The following is a 24212-nucleotide window of genomic DNA, read 5'->3' as shown; positions in this document are numbered from 1 at the left end:
AGCAAGGAAGTTAAGGTATGGTAAAGGAGGGAAGAGCTATGCATACATATGCATGAGGACCATCAAGGTCTATAAAACATCTGGTCTCAGGTACAGCCGTTGGGACTTCTTCATCGGCATGCCAGAATCAGACTAGGATCTGTCTCAACTTCTAGAGCTCTCCCCAAGAATAGAGCGAGTACGTGCCTGTAATTGTGCCGGCTGCCTTAACAGTGTTCTATTACATCACTTTACTTGTCTGGGTTGGTCCACTTATTGGATTAACTATTTTAATAATAACAATTTTACAATCACAGAAGGTCTTCCCGGAGTGTGAGTGGTGTTGTCACTGGCGTGCCCCAGGGGGCTCTCAAAGCAGTAATTATGATAATACTGGGCCTGATCTTGGGACAAGAACCTACCGAATTTCAGAGTGTTAATTGGATTCTATATCAATAACCTAGGATCTGCTGAAGCCATTATTAGACCATGACACTTGCTATCCCACAGGAAGGCATTGACAGCCAGTCTTCTTTTAAAGAAGTGATTATTAGGATCTCACTAAGAAATCACCTTTTGACCCTGACAATCACTCCAGTTCTCAACTAGACTCCAGTCTTCCTCATAAAAGAATGATTATTCAGAAGGTTGTAGAGAAGGGAACTCAAATGAGATCCAGAGTCCTCTGGTCATCTTGGCATCTAATGAATTTGGTTGAGTCCTGGCTGTTGCACAGACACTATACTGATTGTGTTGTTTTATGCTTCCTTCTGGAGATGTGGGTGAAGACCAGATGTCTATGCTGAGTCTTTTTGCTCTGTCAGTGGGATTTTATACCACTGAGCTGTTGACACACCATGGCATAGGCTAGCGGGGTCGCTTTTGAATGCTTCCATTCCTTCTTTTTGAGAGATCCCAGTGAGTAGTGCTGTGCAATTGCTAACCTGCACTGAGCCATGGGGTGGCTTCAGTTGCTATTTCTATTCAGCTTGTTTATGGGCCATTAGATGGGTTAGAAAGGAGGTATGAGCTGGTCTGTAGATGACACCCATTCCTATATTCCTATATCCTCTGATCCTATCCAATGCAGTTGACTGATTTATCCAGTGTCTATGAGAGACTTGGACATAGAGGAGAGTTAGCTATCTGAGATTCAGTTCAAATAAGATTGAATTAATGCTTATAGACTGGGAAAGCAACTGAAAGAAACAGCAGAGATTATGTCCACTTCCCTGCATGAGGAATACTTACTCTTTTATTCAGGTTCACTAACTGGGGGTCTTATTGAACCCCACCACTCATTCTGAATATGTAGATAGCAGCTGTTTTTATTATTTGCCTTTGGTTAGAAGGCTGAGAGTTCCTTTTAGGTGCACTTTGTTACAATTATTAATTTCTTTTCAAATTAATTGCTGCATTGTGAGCTGTATGCAACTACACCTTAAAACCATTCAAAAATTACTTCAGAGTGTGTAACTGTCTGCTTGTGAAGTGGTTTCCCATGTGGACTGCAGTATACCTGTGCACCATACTCGAACTGTTTGCCCGTTGGTTTCCAGATGAAGATTTAAACTGCTTTTGGTCTTATAAAGCCTTAAATGGTTTGGGTCCTAATAACTGAAATGACCATCTTTCTTACCTAAAGGAAAAGGAGCACTTGTGGCACCTTAGAGACTAACCAATTGATTTGAGCATAAGCTTTCGTGAGCTACAGCTCACTTCATCCGATGCATACTGTGGAAAATACAGAAGAATTGATTTTCCTTAAGATGGAAGTGAAAATAAAGTTTCCTCGCTTAGTTAAAAGACAAACAATCAGTTCATCAAAAGCCCTGAAACTGGAACTAGCAACATGAATTATTATTGACCATATTTTCCTCACTGAACACTGTGTGCACATATTTTGTACAGGATTACAGGCAGTTGATGGTGTTACTGTGTAAGCAGCTCTCAGTTTCTGTAATTTCAGATAACGGAGGACAGACTTTGGGAGGTGGAAATAACTGGACTCTAAGAGGCCAGTTATTTCCACCTCCCAAAGTCTGTCCTCCGTTATCTGAAATTACAGAAACTGAGAGCTGCTTACACAGTAACACCATCAAATGTACTGGTGGTGAGACCTCACCAACAAAAGACCAACAAAACATGGTGAGACCTCACCTGGAATACTGTGTGCAGTTCTGGTCTCCCATGTTTAAGAAAGATGAATTCAAACTGGAACAGGTACAGAGAAGGGCTACTAGGATGATCCGAGGAATGGAAAACCTGTCTTATGAAAGGAGACTCAAGGACCTTGGCTTGTTTAGCCTAACTAAAAGAAGGTTGAAGGGAGATATGATTGCTCTCTATAAATATATCAGAGGGATAAATACCGGAGAGGGAGAGGAATTATTTAAACTCAGTACCAATGTGGACACAAGAACAAATGGATATAAACTTGCCATCGGGAAGTTTAGACGTGAAATTAGACAAAGGTTTCTAACCATCAGAGGAGTGAAGTTTTGGAATAGCCTTCCAAGGGAAGCAGTGGGGGCAAAAGATCTATCTGGCTTTAAGATTAAACTTGATAAGTTTATGGAGGAGATGGTATGATGGGATAATATGATTTTGGTAATTAATTGATCTTTAAATATTCATGGTAAATAGGCCTAATGGCCTGTGATGGGATGTTAGATGGGGTGGGATCTGAGTTACCCAGGAAAGAATTTTCTATAGTATCTGGCTGGTGAATCTTGCCCATAAGCTCAGGGTTTAGCTGATCGCCATATTTGGGGTCCGGAAGGAATTTTCCTCCAGGGCAGATTGGAAGAGGCCCTGGCGGTTTTTCGCCTTCCTCTGTAGCATGGGGCACAGGTCTCTTGCTGGAGGATTCTCTGCTCCTTGAAGTCTTTAAAGCACGATTTGAGGACTTCAATAGCTCAGACATAGGTGAGAGGTTTTTCGTAGGAGTGGGTGGGTGAGATTCTGTGGCCTGCGTTGTGCAGGAGGTCAGACTAGGTGATCATAATGGTCCCTTCTGACCATTCTGACATTAGATTCTGACTATGAATCTAAGAGCGGACAGGCGTAGTGTATTAAATTTCTCCCCTTAGGAATGTGCTACTTATGAAGCACCAGGACTGGCAGCCGTAAGTAGTGCACGTATGTAGCACATTCCTATGGGGAGCAATTTAATACACTACACCTGGGTAGGGAAAGCTGTGCCTCCCCAAACAGCCTGGTCCCCACCCCCTCCCACTTCCTGCTCCCTGACTGCCCCCCTCAGAACCCCTGACCCATCCAACCCCTCCTGCTCCTTGTCCCCTGACGGCCCTCTCCCAGGACCCCCCGCCACCAACCACCCCCTCGGAACACCACCCCCTATCCAACCCCCCACTCCCTGTCCCCTTACTTCCCCGCCCCCTATCCACACCCCCGCCCCCTGGGACTCCCACACCTATCCAACCCGCCCTGTTCCCTGACCGCCCCCTGGGACTCCCTGCCCCTTATCCAACACCCCTCGCTCCCCGCCCTCTTACTATGCCACTCAGAGCACCAGGACTGGCAACCATAAGTAGTACACCATAAGTAACACATTCCGACGGGGAGCAATTTAATACACTACACCAGCCCGCCATACAGTTTCGGAACCCCAGTGTGGCCCTCAGGCCAAAAAGTTTGCCCACCTCTGGCCTAGACAGTGGGTGACTGATACTGCTATTTAGGGCTCGTCTACGCTTAAAACACTGCAGCAGTGCAGCTGTAGCACTTCGGTGAAGACGCTACCTATGCCAACAGGAGGGGTTCTCCCGTCGGCACAGGTACTCCACCTCCCCGGGAGGCAGCAGCTAGATCCCACTGACCGAGTGCTGTCTACACCAGGGCTTAGGTCAGTTTAACTGCATCACTCAGGAGTGTGGATTTTTTCACACCCCTGTGCGACATCATTATGCTGTCCTAATTTCTTCATGTAGACTAGGCCTTAATAAACTAATCAGATTGCTTCACTGTTTTCCTAGAACTCCCTCTTCTTGGCTGGTATCATGGATAGAGCGTAAGCTTTTTGGGTCAGGAACTGTCTTTTTATTGTGTTTCTTCAGTGCGTAACACAACAACGCCTCCAGCTGCTACCATACACAGGTGCCGGCTTCCTCCGAGCCCCATGGGTGCTCAATCCCCGGCCCTCCCACTTCCTGCCCAGTTCCACCCCCTCCCCCGAGCATGCCTCATCCCCGCTCCTCCCCCTCCCTGCCAGTGTCTCCTGCATGCTGGAGAACAGTTGATTGCGGCGAGCAGGGGGCACTGGGAGAGGGAGAAGTTGGTCGGCCGGGCCACTGGCAGATGGGGAGGGCTGCCAGTGAGCACTAAGAATCCACTAATTTTTTACCGGGGATGCTCTGGCTCTGGAGCACCCACGGAGTCAGCGCCTATGCTACCATAATACAAATTAATAATAATGCTGTTGTTATTTACATCAGTACTCATCAAAATCCTAGTAATAAACAAGCCTATCCCATCATAAAATCTCACTTCTACCATGATCCACATCATAAATAAAGCTCCAAAGGAATACAGAAATTCTCAGGCAACCTTTTCTTCACAGGCCTGGAAAAAAAGATGGACGCTTCAGCATGACCAGAATGTTAATATGTCCAGGTCCTGCCATGCCAAGTAGGGCAGTGATTGTAAGACAATAATCAAAGAATAATTTAATACATTACCTTTACAATGTGCTTCCTTTCCTTTTTCCATTGAGTAAGCGGATTAGAAGAGAATTGGTTACTAAAATTTACACTGCCACACTGAGAAACACTAAAAAGAAAAACGGTAAAAGCAAGAGGGAAATATCCTCACTATAAAATGTAGGAGACAAAGTATATTAAAAGACTCAAAGCTTTTAACTCTCACTGTAATGGCATACTGAGATATGGAATGAAATCCAGGCACTGTTGAAATCAGTGGCAGCTTTGCGATTGACTTCAGTGGAGCCAGGATTCCACCCACAGTCTGTACTCCTGTGAGCATGAGATTCTGCTAACCCTCTGTTTAGAAATTAAGTGCTCCTTGGAGGTGTTCAGACACTTCCCACACATGTGATTTTTTTAAAAAACCGCTGTGTGCATATAGAATTTTTCAAACCTTTTATTTTCCTTCATTCAAGAAAGGAAGATTTCTGTCTGGCAACTCCACTGACAAAGTCCATGCAGACACGGAGCATTTGGAAACTATTTATGTTAATGTTCCAAAGGCTAAACTGTAAAGATTTATGATGTCCTTTGTAGTTACAATGTACCAGTCTGAACTATACAACAGATTTACTGCCAAGAGATGATCTTTCCCGTAACTTCGCAGTTATGGGCACAATTGTTATCAATCATCTTGTTGCACCATCTGCCTGCGCATTTTCCAAGATCTAATAATTTTTCTGACCAAGACCATAATTCCATGCAGGCATCAGAGGCTAATGTTATTACTTTTTTTGTTTATTTGAAGAAGAGACTAAATGAACATTTACCAGAAGCATTAGTTGGAAAAGAAGGCATAAAGGGCAGATGGAAATCCACCTGAATTGAGCTGTATGGACCCTAATATGGAATAGATATTGTACAATAAACTAGGGTGATTCTATGGACTGGCTGGCTGATGGGGAGAAGGAGGTAAGATCGCTCACCTTTGAGCGCCTATTTGAGTTCTAAGTAGCCATTGGGCAAGGAGTATTCGTTTACGGTGAGTGTTATGCCTGATTCTCAGGAAGAGGAGCTGACTGTCTTGCTGTAACATGTTCTGGGCCAGATGGAGCTATGCCGATTTCCACTGGCTGAGGAGCTGGACTTCCGTGTTTGCTGGGCTTTGTCATTGCACACCATTGCTTTTTTAAAGTCTATTTTAGGGCTTTCGGTAGCACCCATGTGGCTCTCAGGAGGGTTAGTCTGATCTTCAGTATGAGGAAACACAAATAGCTAAAATATGTCGAAGTTGAACGTCTGTCAGGCTATGCATCTTTAGTGAAAGATCTCAGTTCTCTGCATGTGCTCCTGTGTGTTGTCTCAGAGGTGGCTGAATTTGTGGCATTTTTGGCAATTAACTGTCCGTGTTTCTAGTATGTGGTGGTGTCACTTTCATGTGATTCTTCTCTTTCCTGGCATACAGTCCTCTAAAGTTTTCCAGATTTAATCTGCTTTACAGAGCTAATAAAGACAACAGGAGAGTTAAAACACCTGGGGCTAGATTGTACCTAGTCCAGTGTGGAAAGAGGGCAGAAGGGGCTATTCCTGCTTTCCGCCCCTGGGCAAGGGCTAGGTATAGTCCTGGACCTTGCATCCCTAACATGTAAGGACCAAGGAAGTCTAGCCCCGGCAATGACACTCGACTCACAAACGGATCGATGCAGGGGCAGTGGTCTGTGCTGCACCCTGGGGAAAGGTGCAGTAGTGGGCACTGCTGTGCGTATTCCACAAGCACAGTGTCTCAGGGTGGCTGGTGTTGTACTTCTTCTCCATGAAGGTGCACATTTCCCGTCCTTGGCTGAGGGGGAGGGAAAAAAAAGAAGAACTTTTCAAGGATATTTCTATGTGAACCTGAGTACCAACACCCCCATTCCAAGCATAGAGACATCCCATCTTTCTGAAGGTCACTGACATGGAAACTCCTAGAGGGGAGTGGGCAGAAACTTCCTCTTCTGCACTTCCTTTCATCATGGGGAAGCATGACTTCAACAATCTCTTCCATTTGGTGACCTGTGTATCCTGTATAATGACAGCTGTACTAACTCTGTTAACAGGTGCTTAACCACTCTCTGTGTAAACTTTGCTGCTAATTTTCTTTCTCAATTGGCTGGTTGTCCACCTCTTCTTTCTTTTGTCATTTCTTTTGAAGGGGAAGGGAGGGAAGCCTCCTAATACCATGGTACAGTGATCTTATTGTAAGCAGGACCCAAGGGCTTAGTGGGAAAATTCAGTACTGTGCCTTTGAGAAACCAAAGCATCTTAAGATATGCTGTTGCTCTCTTTCAGAACATGCCCAGCCTCAAACCCCATGACTGTAGTCAGACTGTGATCTTGACCAGTAAGTGCTGATAGAAAAAAGCAAATCTTTTAACTGTGGATTTGTTCCTTGCTTCATGTGCGACTGGGGATGTGTTTCCAAGAATAAAACAAAGAGTTTGGAGCTTGCAAAAAGCATTCTTAAGACCTCCCAGAAGTCATTCAGCAAAACCAGGGAAAGCATGGAAGGATGCATCACTCTACCTCTCCTATAGATAAATAGAAGGTTTCTCAGTTTGGTACTTTACACACATTAAATAACAATGATCTATCTATATATCAAGGTATTTATATAGCCCCTAATACCATAATATCTGAGCACCTCACAATTGTTAATGTAGTTACTCTCTCTGTGCCTCAGTTCCCCACCTGTAAAATGGGATAATAGTACTTCTCTACTTCACAGGGTGTTGAGACTATTAGTCACTTGTCCATGGTCACACCAGACATCTGTCAGACCATGGTCTCTGAACCCAGCCTCCTACGACCTAGGCTAGAAGTCTAATGACATATCAGCTGGATGTCCAGATCCCAGTTGAGTCTCTGTGCGGGTTTTTTATCTAAATGTAAGTTATTTTAAAAAGTTACAATCCATTTAACCCCTCAAGTAATTCTGTGTCTACTTTTAAAATTATAAGACTTTGAAAATAATGGATCATCTATTCTGCTGAACAAAAATGTTTAAGAATTAAACACATAATGAAGAAGACTTTGGGATGAGATGAAAAACTATACTAAAAAAGAGGGAGAAAGAGTGACTTGTTCCATTCATGGTGATGCAGCATTAACTCACATAAGCCCTGAAATGCAGAAGTTTACGTTCTTATTGCAGTGTTAAACTCACTCAAGTTCCTTGTACTATTATTAGTGTGTACGTTACTACTCAGCAGCCTAATTATTATAATAAACTATTCTATAGAGAGGGGCACGTGCAAATTAACAATGAAATAAGACCCATCATTTTTTAGCTTTCTGACAGGCAGGGGTACTTGAATATTCAGCTTTGAAGGAAACCTGCAGTGTTTCCTGATCAAACCTTTTTCTATATACTTACTCACATACATAGCTAAATACTTTTGATATTCTGATTTCTCTGTGGCTGTTGGTGTACCTCTGATTTATTCCCTGGAGGCTGCCAATATCTTACTATCTTCTACCCTCATTTGGGGTAAAATTGCATCACAAATAACTCAGTATATGTAAATGCAACATAATTTTAATTGTGCAATTTTAAATCAGGCAAAAAATGTAAATAAGGTCCCCAGTCCTTGGGGCTGACTGAGCTGCCATCTTTCTATCCTCCACCCATTCGCTAAAGCTACCCGGGACCAGCTTATTCCCCAGCACAAGGTGAAACAGCCTCATGCCTGCTCTAACCTACATGAGTTTGTAACCAGCCTCTGGGTGTTGGAGGAATGGCATTGAGCAGACCTTATGCCTGCTGGGGATTCCCAGAATGGGGGAACCCCCAGCTGCTTTTAAGGCAGCTTTATGGCTCATTTGCAGGGAAGAAAAAGCAAGGACCTCTTCTTAAATGGTCCCAGCTGACCTTCAAAGCCTACCACCTTCCATCAGGTGTAGGTATTTACATCAGTGTGAGCTGGAGATAACATGCTGTCCTTCGAATATGACAGTGTTTCACACCCAGCTTACACAGGAGTAAATGACTACACAAGGTTCAGCTTATTTAATGGAGAATTGAGCCAAATGGACTTACTTATGTGGTTATGGGTTTTGGAACTGGATCTTAATTTTTTTCTGAAATTAAAGCTTGACTTTACAGACTGCAACAAAATTTGTCATGAGATCTTATAATTGCAAGAGCTGTAACTTTTGTCATAATCCTGATTTTCTCCAGCTCCTGATGTTCAAACCTAGTGGATTTTTTTTTAGGACAGTGTCATGCAAGTTTCTATGAGCCATTTAAAATCTTCATCATGTAAACTGTTACAGCTCCAGTCCCTGTGCTTGAGTGCCTGACTCTGTGGGTGGGGAAAACGTCCATGTTGATTTCACAACCAGGTTTCATTGAGCTCGCTTAAAAATCATAACACCCTAGTTAGGAAGCCGGAAAGCCAGAGAGTACAGGCCCTGTCTATGTCCAGTATCCTTGATAGCATCCTAGCTGAAAACTCTTCAGTCAGAGCTAGCCTAGGTGTCTTGCTGCCAGAGGTGGAAAATGCGTTCAGTGCTTCCCACTCACCCGAAAGGTGCTGCAAGCAAAAAAACCCAACCTCCCCCACACCCCAAACAAACAAAAATTCCAAGCAGAACTGTCGAGCACCCTCTCCGTACCTGCCCCCCAAATGGGGATTTGGCACCTCCAAATGTTGGCATCCAAAGCAGCCACCCTGATTGCCTGCCCTGTCTTCAGGACAGGAACTGTGTTTTGGAGCGTCTATGTACATTCTCCTAGAGTATAAGTAGCAAGCAGTGATAATCGACAAAAAAAATCATAGCAGAGGTGGAACTGAGCTTGTATATAGTGGCATGAACACTGCTAATTGTCTGGTGACCACATCATGTTCTGCAGAATGTAAGTCTTCATTTAAACAGAAAATCTAGCCCTATGATTGCTAAAATATGCAAGCCCATAGTGACCATGGAAGATTTGAATGTTCAGCAACAGCTGAACCATCTGAGCTGCCCTATTCATCTCAATGAAGTGTTAATTCTCAACCTAATGATAACAGTGTAAATACGAACATTGTTAGCTGTTTCACTGTTAATAACTTTAGTATAAAACATCCAGATGTTGTGGGATTATGGTGAAGTACTCCCACTTTTTTCTCCACTATGACACCTGCTCAACAGCAATTCCCCCGCCCTCCAATCATTTATAATTTTATTAGTATCCAGCTTCTATTAGTATCCATCCATTTTTCAAACTTGGTCAAGGCTATACAGAACTCTAAAATGAGCTCTACCTACAAGCCAACTTTCAAAGCCCACCCTTTTTCAGTTATCTGCCCGGGATGGGGAATCGGGTAATAATTTTTATACAGTGAAAAAAGTGAGGCGGGGGGAAGGGGGTGCTGGCCGGGGTTTCAAATCCAAATGGCTGAATCAATTTTTCTCAAACTTTCAGGAACCAAAAAGTCATAATTTGGCTAAGGAAAAATAAATCAAAGATCTTAGCCCTAAAGGAGAGAGCTTCTGAAATGTAGAAACAAATGAAAATAAGGGATCATAATAGAAATTTAACTGCAAACTTAATTACAAAATTCCCTACCAATTGGCTGCAATAAGCTGTTTGATATGCCTAAGCCAACTCCAGTTGAAGTCAACAGAAACTGCATATGCATATCCAAGGGAAGATTTTGTCACATTATCATTACTTAATCCAAATTTGCTAGTTATAACGCTTATTATTTGTAATCAATCCTCTTAATCAACATACCTCTAGTTGTTGTTGAACAACAAAATGACATTTCTTGTGTATATTTCCATTATTGGTTTCCCTCTTTGGAATTGTAACTGGGTCTCAGTATGAACCTTGTTATGTACATGGAAATAGGATGCTGTCTTGTGAACAATATATCAAAACCCAAATATTACCTTGGGGATAGGGCGAGGGTTTAGAATAATAATTAAAGCAGAAAAATGAAAGTTAGCATTATTTATTGAAATGATCTTTCCTCTCTTATGCGTACAGAAAAATCCATGATAATCCACCTACATGATTATGGTTTCATACACATTTTATACATATATATGGCAAAAGGAAAAAATTCAGAGCTATTTATTGCTTTTCATTCCAATTAAATTTCTCCAAATAAAAAAGTACACCCTTTTCCAGTGTACATTTTATCCCTGGTGTGGGATAGCAAATAGGCAAAGCTACCTTTGTTGTATGTGCATCAGCTATTGCTACAGTGCAAAAATAATCAGTTCTTTTGTTGGGCTAGGAAGTATTAATGGAGGTGTTTTTTCAACAAAAAAAACAAAACAAAACCTGAGCTCCTACTTTTACGACCTTTCCTGTGGATCAGATAAACATACAATAGCCTATAGAGTAGTAAAAATAGTAACACAATAAAATGGCTCAATGCCTCATCACCTTGCTTAAGATATCACTTACAGAGGGACATACAGAAGGATCTGCTTTTATGAAAAACCCTTCTTCCTAGCCTCTTCACAGCCCTACCTGTGTTTTTTAGGGGGGATTAAATATCTCCCCTTGCTCCTATCCTTATCCAATACAGAACTGTTTTAAGATTAAACATCTCTCACTCTGCACCCTTTGTTATTTAAATCACTAACTCCTAAGGCATAGTCAATGGTGGGGGCGGGAGGGGGAAGGGATATCTACTTACAGAGCAGAAGCGGGCAGTCAATGTTTCTCCCTGGACCAGGCAGGACAGGGAGTCACATCCATTAACAAATATGTAAGGAGAGCACCTGGCCCTACTTGTAGAATACAGCTGCACAGCTAACCAGGGATTTCTACAGCCTGTGAAGGGCAGCTCTTCTGATTTCTGCTCTGCAGCCAGTATTGTGTGGAAGCAGGCTGCTGCCTTCACAGCCTAGTGAAACCCCTCTGTATCATTTTACCATATAAGGAGACAAAAGCATCAGAAACACTCCTTCTTTTAGGCTCTGTGCAGCTGGCATTCAACACTTTTTCTTCCAAGGATGTAGATTTTTTTTCTCCCCCTTCCTAACCACACTGTCTTTGTTGGCCCTCTTCCGAAAATGGCTCCCTCGCCCCCCCTCCACACACATTTGCTTTTTTAACCCCATGATGTTTGTTAGAAATGGAGCTTTGTTAAAGCCCAGAGAGCTCAGCTTGCAGAAAGAAAGGCTGAGAGCGATTCAAGCACAAACCCTTCACTGATTTTCTCCTCACCTGGCTGGGAGAATGAAGAATTTGGTTAGAAGTACTATAAGAATCTGCTTGCACTGTTTCACGCTTCTCTAAACAATGGATTGATTTACATTGTTTCTCTTTCTAGGTACTTGATGGATAAGGTCCCTGGTGTTCTGAGGAGCATGTGTGTATAATGGGTGCACCTGTCCATGAAGTCATAGCCCTTCCTGCTTTTTTTACCCCCTTAGTCAGGGGGTGGGGGGGTTAGGGGAAGGGAGGAAAGGTGAAGCAACTGACATTCAAAATCTCCCTTGTGTAGTTGGAAGCTAAAGAAGCAGGTTGCACACCTAGGGGACCATACAGAGAACCCTTCCAATGGCCATGTGTTAAATAAAGGGGGGACCATTTATCCCAACATAACCAGGAAATAATTTCTCTACTTCAAGCCTAATTTCATATTTCAACCCTTCTAACAGAAATATATTAACTTAAAAACAGTGGGGGTCCTCAGAAACCTCCAGGGAGAGAAGAATTTGGATCCAAAGCTCATTTGCGGTGTTTGTTCTCTGCCCTTGTGTGCAGTTCAAGTTGCTAATATTTCAGTAACGATGGACACGCTCCAAGAAGGGTAAGTTGTTCAACTTAAAGAAAAATTGCCAGGATGAATACAAACCCCATAAACTTCCCACTGGGCGCTACTGCTGGTGGCGCTGCAGCCCTTCCCTATGGGTGGCATGTAGGTTTGTGGAAAAACAACTGAAGTGCTTTGTTTTGAATAGCATTGGTGTGTATGTGTGTTAGCAAGACTTCTCCCATGTGCGGTAAGGGATTCACAATTTTGTTGCTGCAGGTGCATCCCCCTCATGAACTTGTACAGTACTCTGCTCCATGCCTGGGATGAAATGCATCAGTAACAGCTCTCTCTCTCTCTCTTTTATTTTTTTTAAACAAAATCTACAACAAGCATGAGCCTGCAGTCCTCCTGCGGGCAAAACACCCGCTGCATAAAATGAGTGAGCCTTACACTTCTCTTACGAATAAAACCTACTTCTTAAATGTTGTTTGATTCATAGAAATGCTAAAAGGGTTGTCGAGCCATATGCTCTTGGGCCCTTTAAAACACAGGCAATGTAGCCTAGTGTATAGAGCACTGGATTAGGACTCAGAAGATTCCTAGCTCTGCCACTGACCAGTTGGATGACCTTGGGCAAGTCACTTTGCCTCTCTGTACCTTAGTTTCCCAATCTGTAAAATGGGGATAATGATATTTGGCTTCCTTTGCAAATTACCTTGAGAGCTATGGATGAAAAGAGCTGAAGAAGAGCTAAGAATTACTTATTATCCTAAATTCAGCAGTTTAAGATAACCCACCACAAATCCTATTTGAACAATCTCTGACCCCTAGAGTTACAATTCCCAACCCAGCTCCCATTTTCAAATGCCTGGGTAAAAAGATGAGCCTAGCCATGAGCCATGAAGGTGATCAGATTTGGGCTGTATGAGATGTTATTTCTGGGTCTCTCTTGAAATAGGTTGTCAAGGTTCCTTCCCCACTCTGAGCTCTAGGGTACAGACATGGGGACGTGCATGAAAAAAACCCCTAAGCTTATTTTTACCAGCTGAGGTTAAAACTTCCCCAAGGTACAAACTATATTTTACCTTTTGTCCCTGGACTTTATTGCTGCCACCACCAAGCGTCTAACAAATATAACAGGGAAAGAGCCCCTTGGAAACGTCTTTCCCCCAAAAATCCCCCCAAGCATTACACCCCCTTTCCTGGGGAAGGCTTGATAAAAATCCTCACCAATTTGCATAGGTGAACACAGACCCAAACCCTTGGATCTTAAGAACAATGAAAAATCAATCAGGTTCTTAAAAGAAGAATTTTAATTAAAGAAAAAGTAAAAGAATCACCTCTGTAAAATCAGGATGGCAAATACCTTACAGGGTAATTCAATTCAAAACATAGAGAATCCCTCTAGGCTAAACCTTAAGTTACAAAAAGACACAAAAACAGAAATATACATCCCATTCAGCACAACTTATTTTATCAGCCATTTAAACAAAACAGAATCTAACGCATATCTAACTAGATTGCTTACTGACTTTTTACAGGAGTTCTGACCTGCATTCCTGCTCTGGTCCCGGTTAAAAAAAACACAGACAGAGAGAACCTTTGTTTCCCCACCACTCCAGCTTTGAAAGTATCTTGTCTCCTCATTGGTCATTTTGGTCAGGTGCCAGCGAGGTTGTCTTAGCTTCTTAGCCCTTTACAGGTGAAAGGGTTTTTCCTCTGGCCAGGAGGGATTTAAAGGTGTTTACCCTTCCCTTTATATTTATGACATAGGTTTAGGTAGCATTTTCCTTGCTTTCCTCTTTTTCCACTAGTTTTATTTCCCTACATCACCCTCATCCACTCACAGTAGCCGCAGTGCCAGCAATCTTTCAATGGTATTTCTGTCTTGCTGCAAATTAATGTAATGTTTAAAATTCTAAGCTATAATGTATACTGGCTGTAGCTGAGCTATTAGAATGAAATATTTGGGGGTGGAGGGCCACATGCTGCCCTTTAGATGATAAAAGAGCTTTGGCCAAGTATTTAATCAGTTTTCCAAGTGAGAAGGGCAGAAGAACTTCTATTGGATTAGGCCCTGGTTGACTTTTTGGAGGCTTTGTGCCTGCCGTGGGACACTGGCAATGAATGGTCACATCACTGCTTTGTTTTATTGGTAATTATTTTTAATGGGACAGCAGAATCACACACCCATTCTCTTCTACCACACCAAACCCATTGAACCTCACACTCCCGACATTCCTAATTCTCATTCCTTTGCCAGGGGAAATGTGTCGTGATTTTGATTTCCACAAAGCTAGTCTGAGTTGTACCCATATTATTTTCTTGTTATGTGTCTTTATTGTGATTTTCTTTTTTAACGCAACAAAGTAAATGACAAAACCACAGAATGATGCTATTGGCATGTGGGATGTTGCAGTTCACTTCAAGAATATTCCTGGGACCATTTTGCAACTTAAACTAGATATTCTTGTAGTTTTAAATTTAAAAAATGATTTAGCAAGACAGGGAAATCGAGGTCCAAGCCTGCTCCCTCTAAAGTCAATGGAGTTTTGCCCTTGGACTTCAATGGAAGGAGGATTGGACTCATCACCAGTATTCTCACAGATGATTTGCTTTAATAACCTAGTAAAAGGGTGGGGGGAGAAAGCCCAGTGCAGAATTTCTTATTAGGCCATGGCCTGAATTGAGTAATTATAATCAGAATTTGCTTAAAATCTAATAGTTGTGTCAAATACCGAGAGGTGAGTCCCTACAACTCCTTTGGCCCAGAATGATTGATTAAGTGCATACTAAGAACTGACTGTTTAATGAGAAACATATCGCTTACGGAAGGGTACAACCCTTTACTTTACTTACACTTGACTATACTGTACTGTTTGCTTGGTGTGGATTTTTTAAACACTTCTTTTCCTATTGCTTCTGTATCGCAAGAGTGTCCTGACCAGAGGTGTCTGCCTGACCTTCAGCGTAGCCTTAGTCTGCAGTTAGAACAGTCTGCTTTAGTCTCATATAAACTTGGGAATGGTCCACCTCACCAACACATAGGATAAATGTAGCTGCTCAGGCTTTGTCTTCTACAAGTTAGCATCTTTCTAGAGAAACGTATTTAAACATTTTTCTTGCAAGAAAGGCACAATGTCCCTGATTCAGCAAAGCACCTAAACATGTGCTTAAATTTAAGCATGTGTTTGGCCAAATCAGGGCCTACCCCAGTTTCCCTGGCCAGTGTAGATAAGTCCTATGTTAATTATAAAATGGTTTGCAGAATTTGCAGGGAACTGGGCTATAACCGAATTTCTGTATGGCATTGGATAAACGCATGGCGAGGGGGCTAGGCCAGGATCTGAAATCTGTCTATCAAGATTCTCCTTATAGGCAGGGCTTAAACATCCAGATAATTTTCAAAATGCAAACTCTTCATTTTTTGAAATCAATATTTGCATGATTTATGCAATGCAAAGCAGTAGTGCTTCAAAGACATGGTCATTCTGATGTAACAACAATGAGCAGTCCTTAAAAAGGGAGGCAAGAGGTCCACATACAATTTTATTTATTTATTTATTTGGACTAATAATACATATGCAAATTAAGCAGCTTTCCTACTGGCAGAGTAAATAATAACGAAAAAATAACTAATTAATAAAATAATTACCAATAAAGAACTTAAATATCCACTTTCCTCCCCAAACATTTTGACCTCCAGGCCTCTCCCCTTTTCCCCATAAATCTGACATCAGAGATGAGCCTTGCAGCATGTCCTGAAGTTTAAAAGACACCAGCTATTTTGTACTTGTGGGGAGGATGATTTCCAGTATCAAGAAGCCCTCATAGAGAAAAGCTCTGCAAGAAGCTCCCTTGCCTTTAAATCAGAGGGGCTCAGGCTAAATACTTCCGGCGATCACAACTGCAGCAGTATATTATGAGGAACAGGCAATTTCTCACATAGGCCTTTAAGGGAAACTTACATTCGCATGTCAGATTAATACGACAGACACCTTTGCTGCTGATGGTGCTTTTGGTGCTTAAATTGCTATCTGCGGATGCAGTCACTCAACTGGTAGAGACCATTGCGCAAATATAGACATTAAATAGCAAATGCATTTTTCTGCACAGGTCTGCTGAAAGTCTTCTAAAAATGTTAGAAGTAACTGGCATACAATAAGGATTAATTAAGGTGCAGAACTGGAGCAGCTGAATGGAGGAGATTTAAGGTATTCGGTCTGACTTGGCTGTAGGAAGAATTCCTCAGGTGCACTGGGTGAGCATGATGAACAGCACCCCTTCTTGAGAGCTGCAATATGTGCTCCTTACCATGTCTGCCTTTGGGCATCAAGAGGTACACAAGGGCCAGAGTCCTGGCCATTTCCTTAGCCTCACTGGCTACACTCCTGATGAAGCATGAAGTGCCACAGGGTGCACTAGCCTGTCTCCTGATGCACTCAGGGAGTACTACAGGCACTATTCTGACTGGTTCATTCCTGGTTGTGTTGTGAGGGGTTGGGAAAGTGGTTCTTTCCCAAGGGCTGGAACACTTGTGTGGGAAAAACAGAACTTAGTCCTGAAAGTATAAGTAGCATTAATTTCCATCCCATTGTTTGTGGACATTTTATATAGCATTTATGTAGCTTTACATCAAATTGTATTAGTTTGGGTTTTCTCAGTGGTATGTGTATTGTAACAATTTCCCAGTTCTTGAAGTTGACCGGCATATTGGCAATTTTCTCCACTTTGGTCAAAAATACAAACAGAACAAAGGTTGAGAAAAGGGGGCGGGTGGTGAGTAGTTATATGCTATTCTCCTTTCCCCCTGCTAGAGCCATGAAATTGCTTTAATTCAAAGGCCTGTGAAAATAAAAACGCAACGCTGCAAAGTTTGAAAACTGCTCAGTTTCTGGCTGATTCCATGAACTGCTGCTGTATTCTGGAAAGTTTTGTGCTATCAAATTTTAATAAAAATTCAGCAAATCCCAGGATCCATTTAAGAAAACTGCTATTTTTGGCATTAATGCTCAGAGAGTAATATGGAATCATGCAAACCTTACATTTTAGTCAAATAAGATTAAAACTGTCGAGCAATATTTAAATATTTCTGAAATTTCATCATCATGTGGGACATTTCAGGTGTTTAACATTCCCCAAACAGATTTGGAATACAGATTCATAGACTTTAAGGCCAGAAGGGACCATCATGATCATTTAGTTTAACCTTCTGCACATCACAGGCCACAGAACCTCACCCACTCAATTCTGTAATAGACCCCTAACTTTTGGCTGAGTTACTGAAGTCCTCAAATCTTGATATTAAAGACTTTAAGTTCCAGAGAATCTGGCATTTACTCTAGTTCAAACTCGCAAGTGACTCATGGCCCATGCTGCAGAGGAAGGTGAAAAACTCCTCGGGTCTCAGCCAATCTGGCATGGGGGGGAAATTCCTCTCTGACCCCAAATATGGCCATCAGTTAGAGTTTGAGCATATAGATGAGACCCACCAGCCAAACACCTGGGAAAAAGTTCTCGGTAGTAACTCAGAGGCCTCCCCATCTAGTGTCCCCTCACCAGACATTGGAGATATCTGCTACTAGCAGTCACAGATGGGCCATATGCCACTATAAGCAACTTCACCAGACCATCCCCTCCATAAACTTAATGAAGCTCAGTCTTGAAGCTGTCATAAATATAAAGGGAAGGGTAAACCCCTTTAAAATGCCTCCTGGCCAGAGGAAAAATCCTCTCACCTGTAAAGGGTTAAGAAGCTAGGATAACCTCGCTGGCACCTGACCAAAATGACCAATGAGGAGACAAGATACTTTCATAAGCTGGGGGGAGGGAAAAACAAAAAGTCTGTCTGTGTGATGCTTTTGCCGGGGACAGAACAGGAATGGAGTCTTAGAACTTAGTAAGTAATCTAGCTAGATATGAGTTAGATTATGATTTCTTTAAATGGCTGAGAAATTAAGCTGTGCTGAATAGAATGGATATTCCTGTCTGTGTGTCTTTTTGTAACTTAAGGTTTTGCCTAGAGGGATTCTCGATGTTTTGAATCTAATTACCCTGTAAGGTATTTACCATCCTGATTTTACAGAGGTGATTCTTTTTTACTTTTTACTTCTATTAAAATCCTTCTTTTCAGAAACTGAATGCTTTTTCATTGTTCTTAAGATCCAAGGGTTTGGGTCTGTGGTCGCCTATGCAAATTGGTGAAGATTTTTACCAAACCTTACCCAGGAAGTGGGGTACAAGGGTTGGGAGGATTTTGGGGGGAAAGACGTTTCCAAACAACGCTTTCCTAACAAACATAAACCCAGATAAACGTTTGGTGGTGGCAGTGGAAGTCCAAGGGCAAAGGGTAAAATAGTTTGTACCTTGGGGAAGTTTTAACCTAAGCTGATAAAAGTAAGCTTAGGAGGTTTTCATGCATGTCCCCACATCTGTACCCTAGAGTTCAGAGTGGGGAAGGAACCTTGACAGAAGCCCATTAGGGTTTTGCCCCCAGTGCTCCCCCTTGGGAGGCTGTTCCAGAACTTCACTCCTCTGACGGTTAGAAACCTTCACCCAATTTCAAGCCTAAACTTGTTGATGGCCAGTTTCTATCCATTTGTTCTTGTGCCAGCATTTGCACTTAACTTAAATAACGCCTCTCCCTCCCTCGTATTTATCCCTCTGATGTATTTATAGAAAGCAATCATATCTTCCCTCAGCCTTTGCTTGGTTAGGCTTAAATAAGCCAAGCTCCTTAAGTCTCCTTTTGTAAAGTAGGTTCTTCATTTCTCTGATCATCCTAGTAGCCCCTCTCTGCATCTGTTCCAGTTTGAATTAATCTTTCTTAAGCATGAGACACCAGAATTGTACACAGTATTACACCAGTTTTCAAGGTCATCCAAATCTTCTTGTATGATATTCTGGTCCTCCTCGATATTGGCAATACCTCCCAACTTTGTGTCATCTAATTTTATTAGCACACTCCCACTTTTTGTACCAGGATCATGGATGAAAATCTTAAATAAGATTGGTCCCAAGACCAATCCCTGAGGAATGCCTTGCTGTTGGGCTTACAATTTCACGTGCCAGTTCCTTTAATATTCTTGGATGGTGATGATCCGGGGCCCCTGATTTGATCCCATTAAGTTATTTGATTTCCACCTTGGATGTTGTAATTTCTGTTTCCATATCCTCTATTCCATTGGCCACCCTGTCACTGTCCTCAAGCTCCTCATCACACTGTTTAAAAATGGAGTCAAAGTATTTGTTTAGGTGTTGGGCCATGTCTAGATTATTTTTAAGTTCCGCCCCATCCTCTGTGTTTAGCAGGCACACTTCTTCTTTCCTTGTTTTCATCTTAATTATATGGCTATGGAACCTTTTACTATCGGTTTTAATTTCTTTTGCAAGGTCTAACTCTGCTTGATTTTTGGCAGTTCTCACTTCCTGACCTCCAAGAGAAAGGTCGGTAAGGAAAGCTATCCCATCTTTCATTCCTTGTAGGCTTTCTGCTTTCTCTTAATAACCTGTTTGAGATGCCTTCTCATTCAGTTTGGTCTGCAACCCTTCCCTATGAATTTTTTCCCCCTTGCTTGGTATACAGGCTTCAGATAACTTCTGCAACTTTGACTTAAAGTAATTCCAGTTCTTCAGTACAATCCACTTCCCTAACTAAATTCCCTTAATTTTTTTAAGTTTTACCTTTTAAAATCAAGGACCCTAGTTGCAGACCTAGTTTTGTTTATCCTTCCATTTCGTTTAAACTGAATTAATTAATGATCACTCAAACCAGGGATGTCTTCTACAAACATCACCTCTTGTTGGTGTGGTCACTATTTGGTAAAGAAATCTGTCGGCTATCACATCCAAGAATATCTGTGCCCCACCATTATTATAGCACTTATCCTCCAATCTTTATCAGGGAAATTAAAGTCTTCCATAATCACACAAGTTTATTTCATTAAAAATGTTAAAGAAGTCTCTGTCTATACCCAAACAGGATCCTGGGGTTCTGTAGCAGACCCCAAGCACTATCCCAAGGGAACCTCTGTTACTTTCTTCCCAAGTGATTTTGACCCAAACAGATTCTGTTTTATCCATTCCATCACTTCTAATTTCTTTACAGTCTACCGCACCATTAATATACAATGCTACTCCACCACCATTGCTTTTATTTCTGTCTTTCCTGAAAAGCACATACCCTTCAATACTTGTATTGCAGTCATGACTACCGTTCCACCATGTTTCCATTATTCCTGTAATATCTGGGTTCGCTTCCTACATCAGTAGGTTTAATTCATCTATTTTGATACCAGGCTCCTTGCATTGATGTACAGAGATCTTAGTAGTTTCCGCTTGGCTTTGCCCAGATTCCTCCCCCGATTAGGCACAGTTGTTATACTGTCAGTATTGCCTACCTGACTGACTGTTAGTGTCACTGGTATTGGCACTGTCTGTCCTCTCTTACCCTCTGTTGTTCCTTTCTCCATTGCCGTATCCTATCCTACTTGATTTTCCTCCTGCTCAATATTAGAATGAGGAGTGGAGATTACATGAGCATCTCCCCTGAATTCCTAGTTTAAAGCTCTTTTAATCAGTTGTCCCAGTCTCCATCCCACAAGTCTCTTTCCCTCCTTACTCAGGTGGAGTCCATCCCATGAGAGCAATCCTCTTTTTGTGAATGCCTCCCAGTGGTCACACATCCCAAAGCCCTCCTTACAGCACAACTGCCTGAGCCAGCTGTTCATCATCGTCGTCTTGTCTCACCTTCACTCTCCTTCTTTAGAATCATAGAATCATAGAATATCAGGGTTGTAAGGGACCCCAGAAGGTCATCTAGTCCAACCCCCTGCTCGAAGCAGGACCAATTCCCAGTTAAATCATCCCAGCCAGGGCTTTGTCAAGCCTGACCTTAAAAACCTCTAAGGAAGGAGATTCTACCACCTCCCTAGGTAACGCATTGCAGTGTTTCACCACCCTCTTAGTGAAAAAGTTTTTCCTAATATCCAATCTAAACCTCCCCCATTGCAACTTGAGACCATTACTCCTCGTTCTGTCATCTGTTACCATTGAGAACAGTCTAGAGCCATCCTCTTTGGAACCCCCTTTCAGGTAGTTGAAAGCAGCTATCAAATCCCCCCTCATTCTTCTCTTCTGCAGACTAAACAATCCCAGCTCCCTCAGCCTCTCTTCATAAGTCATGTGCTCTAGACCCCTAATCATTTTTGTTGCCCTTCGCTGGACTCTCTCCAATTTATCCACATCCTTCTTGTAGTGTGGGGCCCAAAACTGGACACAGTACTCCAGATGAGGCCTCACCAGTGTCGAATAGAGGGGAACGATCACGTCCCTCGATCTGCTGGCTATGCCCCTACTTATACATCCCAAAATGCCATTGGCCTTCTTGGCAACAAGGGCACACTGTTGACTCATATCCAGCTTCTCGTCCACTGTCACCCCTAGGTCCTTTTCCGCAGAACTGCTGCCTAGCCATTCAGTCCCTAGTCTGTAGCGGTGCATTGGATTCTTCCATCCTAAGTGCAGGACCCTGCACTTATCCTTATTGAACCTCATCAGATTTCTTTTGGCCCAATCCTCCAATTTGTCTAGGTCCTTCTGTTTCCTATCCCTCCCCTCCAGCGTATCTACCACTCCTCCCAGTTTAGTATCATCTGCAAATTTGCTGAGAGTGCAATCCACACCATCCTCCAGATCATTTATGAAGATATTGAACAAAACCGGCCCCAGGACCGACCCCTGGGGCACTCCACTTGACACCGGCTGCCAACTAGACATGGAGCCATTGATCACTACCCGTTGAGCCCGACAATCTAGCCAGCTTTCTACCCACCTTATAGTGCATTCATCTAGCCCATACTTCCTTAACTTGCTGACAAGAATACTGTGGGAGACAGTGTCAAAAGCTTTGCTAAAGTCAAGAAACAATACATCCACTGCTTTCCCTTCATCCACAGAACCAGTAATCTCATCATAAAAGGCGATTAGATTAGTCAGGCATGACCTTCCCTTGGTGAATCCATGCTGACTGTTCCTGATCACTTTCCTCTCATGTAAGTGCTTCAGGATTGATTCTTTGAGGACCTGCTCCATGATTTTTCCAGGGACTGAGGTGAGGTGAGATAGGTAGAATCCCACCAAAGATCACCAGAGCCTCCATTTCTTTAAGCGTCTTCCCTAGCCAGGCATATCAGGCCTCTTCTATCAGGCGGCACTTCATACAAAAAAGCATCTTTCAGGTACCCCCTCCACATCCCAGCCATCTCCCTTGTCTCTTCTATTCCTTGGATCCTTACCACTGCTGTGTCTGTAGTTGTTCTAGCCTTCCCTCCTAAGCTTCTGTCCAAAAAAACCAACTCGCCTCCCCCAAAAACCCAAACAGAACACCACATACGCCCTTCCCAAACTTCCCAGACAAACTCCCATTCAGACTCCCATTTTCAGCTCTGCCTGCTGGCTCCTCTGCCACTGCTCCTGGATATGCAATGTATAAACAGATTTTTCACTGTATTTCTCATCTTCCCTCCTCCCCTTCAAGTCCCCAGTTGCAACTCCTATTTGCAGTCATCTGAATTTTCCCACTGAGTTGATATAGAGCCTCTGGGGCAAGCCCTCAGCTGGTGTAAATTGACATAGCTTGATTTCAATAGACAGCTGAGGCTCTGACTATTTGCTTCTGAAAGACCCAAGGCTTTTTCTTCTGCTGGGAGAAAAACATGCTGCAGTTTATTCCTAAAGCAATCTGAAAAGGATTGTATTTTTAGGAACTCTGGGCAAACTTGGAGCAATCAGATTTCCATTCAATAAAGCTTACTTTCTTAACATGTTTGAATAGTTTTCTCACACGGTCTTTAACAGTTACTCCTTTGCTTCAGTGAAAAAGTGACAGACAGGTTCTCATGGCTTGGTAGTTTTCAAGAATGTTTATTGCAATATAGAGTAGAACCAGTCATCTTACTGGGCTATTTCTGAAATGTCAGCTATTTCCTCAGAATGTCTGTGCATTGTTACTATAAGACAGGAGATATCAACAGTAATAGTTTAATTCAAGGTAACCAGTCTCCAGTGGAGACTGAAAGTGAGCAGGCCAATGTGACACAGTTCAATATGTTGTTGGTCGGTGTGTATGAAATTACACTTTGCCGTTCATCCTCATGGGTCATCAGGCTCTGCAGAGGGTCTGCGACAGATGAAGCAGGCAGGAAGACAGAGAACTGCTGGTGGAAATCTCATTCCAAGTCTTGCTGACTGTGTTATAAAGATCTCTCCATGTTGAAAAGCAGAGGGGCTGGGCTTGTGGTGCTGCTGTGAACGGAGCAGGTCAGAGGAGACGATAATGTTAGGACAGACAAGGAAGCTGAAGGGAACACAAGTGAGAGTGATGCAGGGCCTCCCAACTAATGACAAATTCCTATTTTGATGATGATCTGAGTCTTGGGCAGCCAGTGAGGCTGAGGCACTGCATTAAAGCAGCTGACCGGTCCCATACTGGGTGAGCAGCGCTGCCAGAAGAGACGCCTCAACTCTGCATGGAGCAAAGAGAGCAAAATCCTCATGCTTCCAACTTACATCTGACCTTCCCTTCTGGTGTTGCTCACAGACCAAGTCAACTCCTCCTGTGTCTGATCAGGAGTTGGGGGGATGGGGGGAACCTGGGCCCGCCCCCTACACCGGGTTCCAGCCCAGGGCCCTGTGGATAGCATCTGTCTATGTCTCCTATATCAGCTGCGTGACAGCTATAGCTGCAACTCCCTGAGCTTCTTCCCCATGGCCTCCCCCCAGCGCCTTCTTTATCCTCACCAGAGGATCTTCCTCCTGAAGCCTGACC

At 42.8% G+C, this 24212-nt stretch overlaps 1 protein-coding gene across 4 annotated transcripts in view; it reads right to left on the bottom strand.

Annotated features, from left to right (window-relative positions):
* The window catches only part of FHL2 (four and a half LIM domains 2), a 63718-nt gene that overhangs the window by 24805 nt on the left and 14701 nt on the right, over positions 1-24212 (bottom strand). Inside the window, exon 1 of one of the 4 annotated variants that reach the window (XM_074964589.1) lies at positions 11318-11478. The exons of 2 other annotated variants lie outside the window; for them this stretch is intronic. The gene's annotated coding sequence lies outside the window, so the exon portion shown is untranslated. Of the gene's footprint in view, positions 1-4679; positions 4699-11317; positions 11479-24212 lie in introns of those variants that run through there. One more of the 4 variants, XM_074964570.1, reaches the window with a different exon arrangement.

The sequence above is a fragment of the Natator depressus genome, chromosome 1 (genome assembly GCF_965152275.1).
Source record: "Natator depressus isolate rNatDep1 chromosome 1, rNatDep2.hap1, whole genome shotgun sequence".
Lineage (NCBI taxonomy): Eukaryota > Metazoa > Chordata > Testudines > Cheloniidae > Natator > Natator depressus.
The sequence above is the reverse complement of the archived record's forward strand: the minus strand, read 5'-3'. Positions and strand labels throughout refer to the sequence as shown.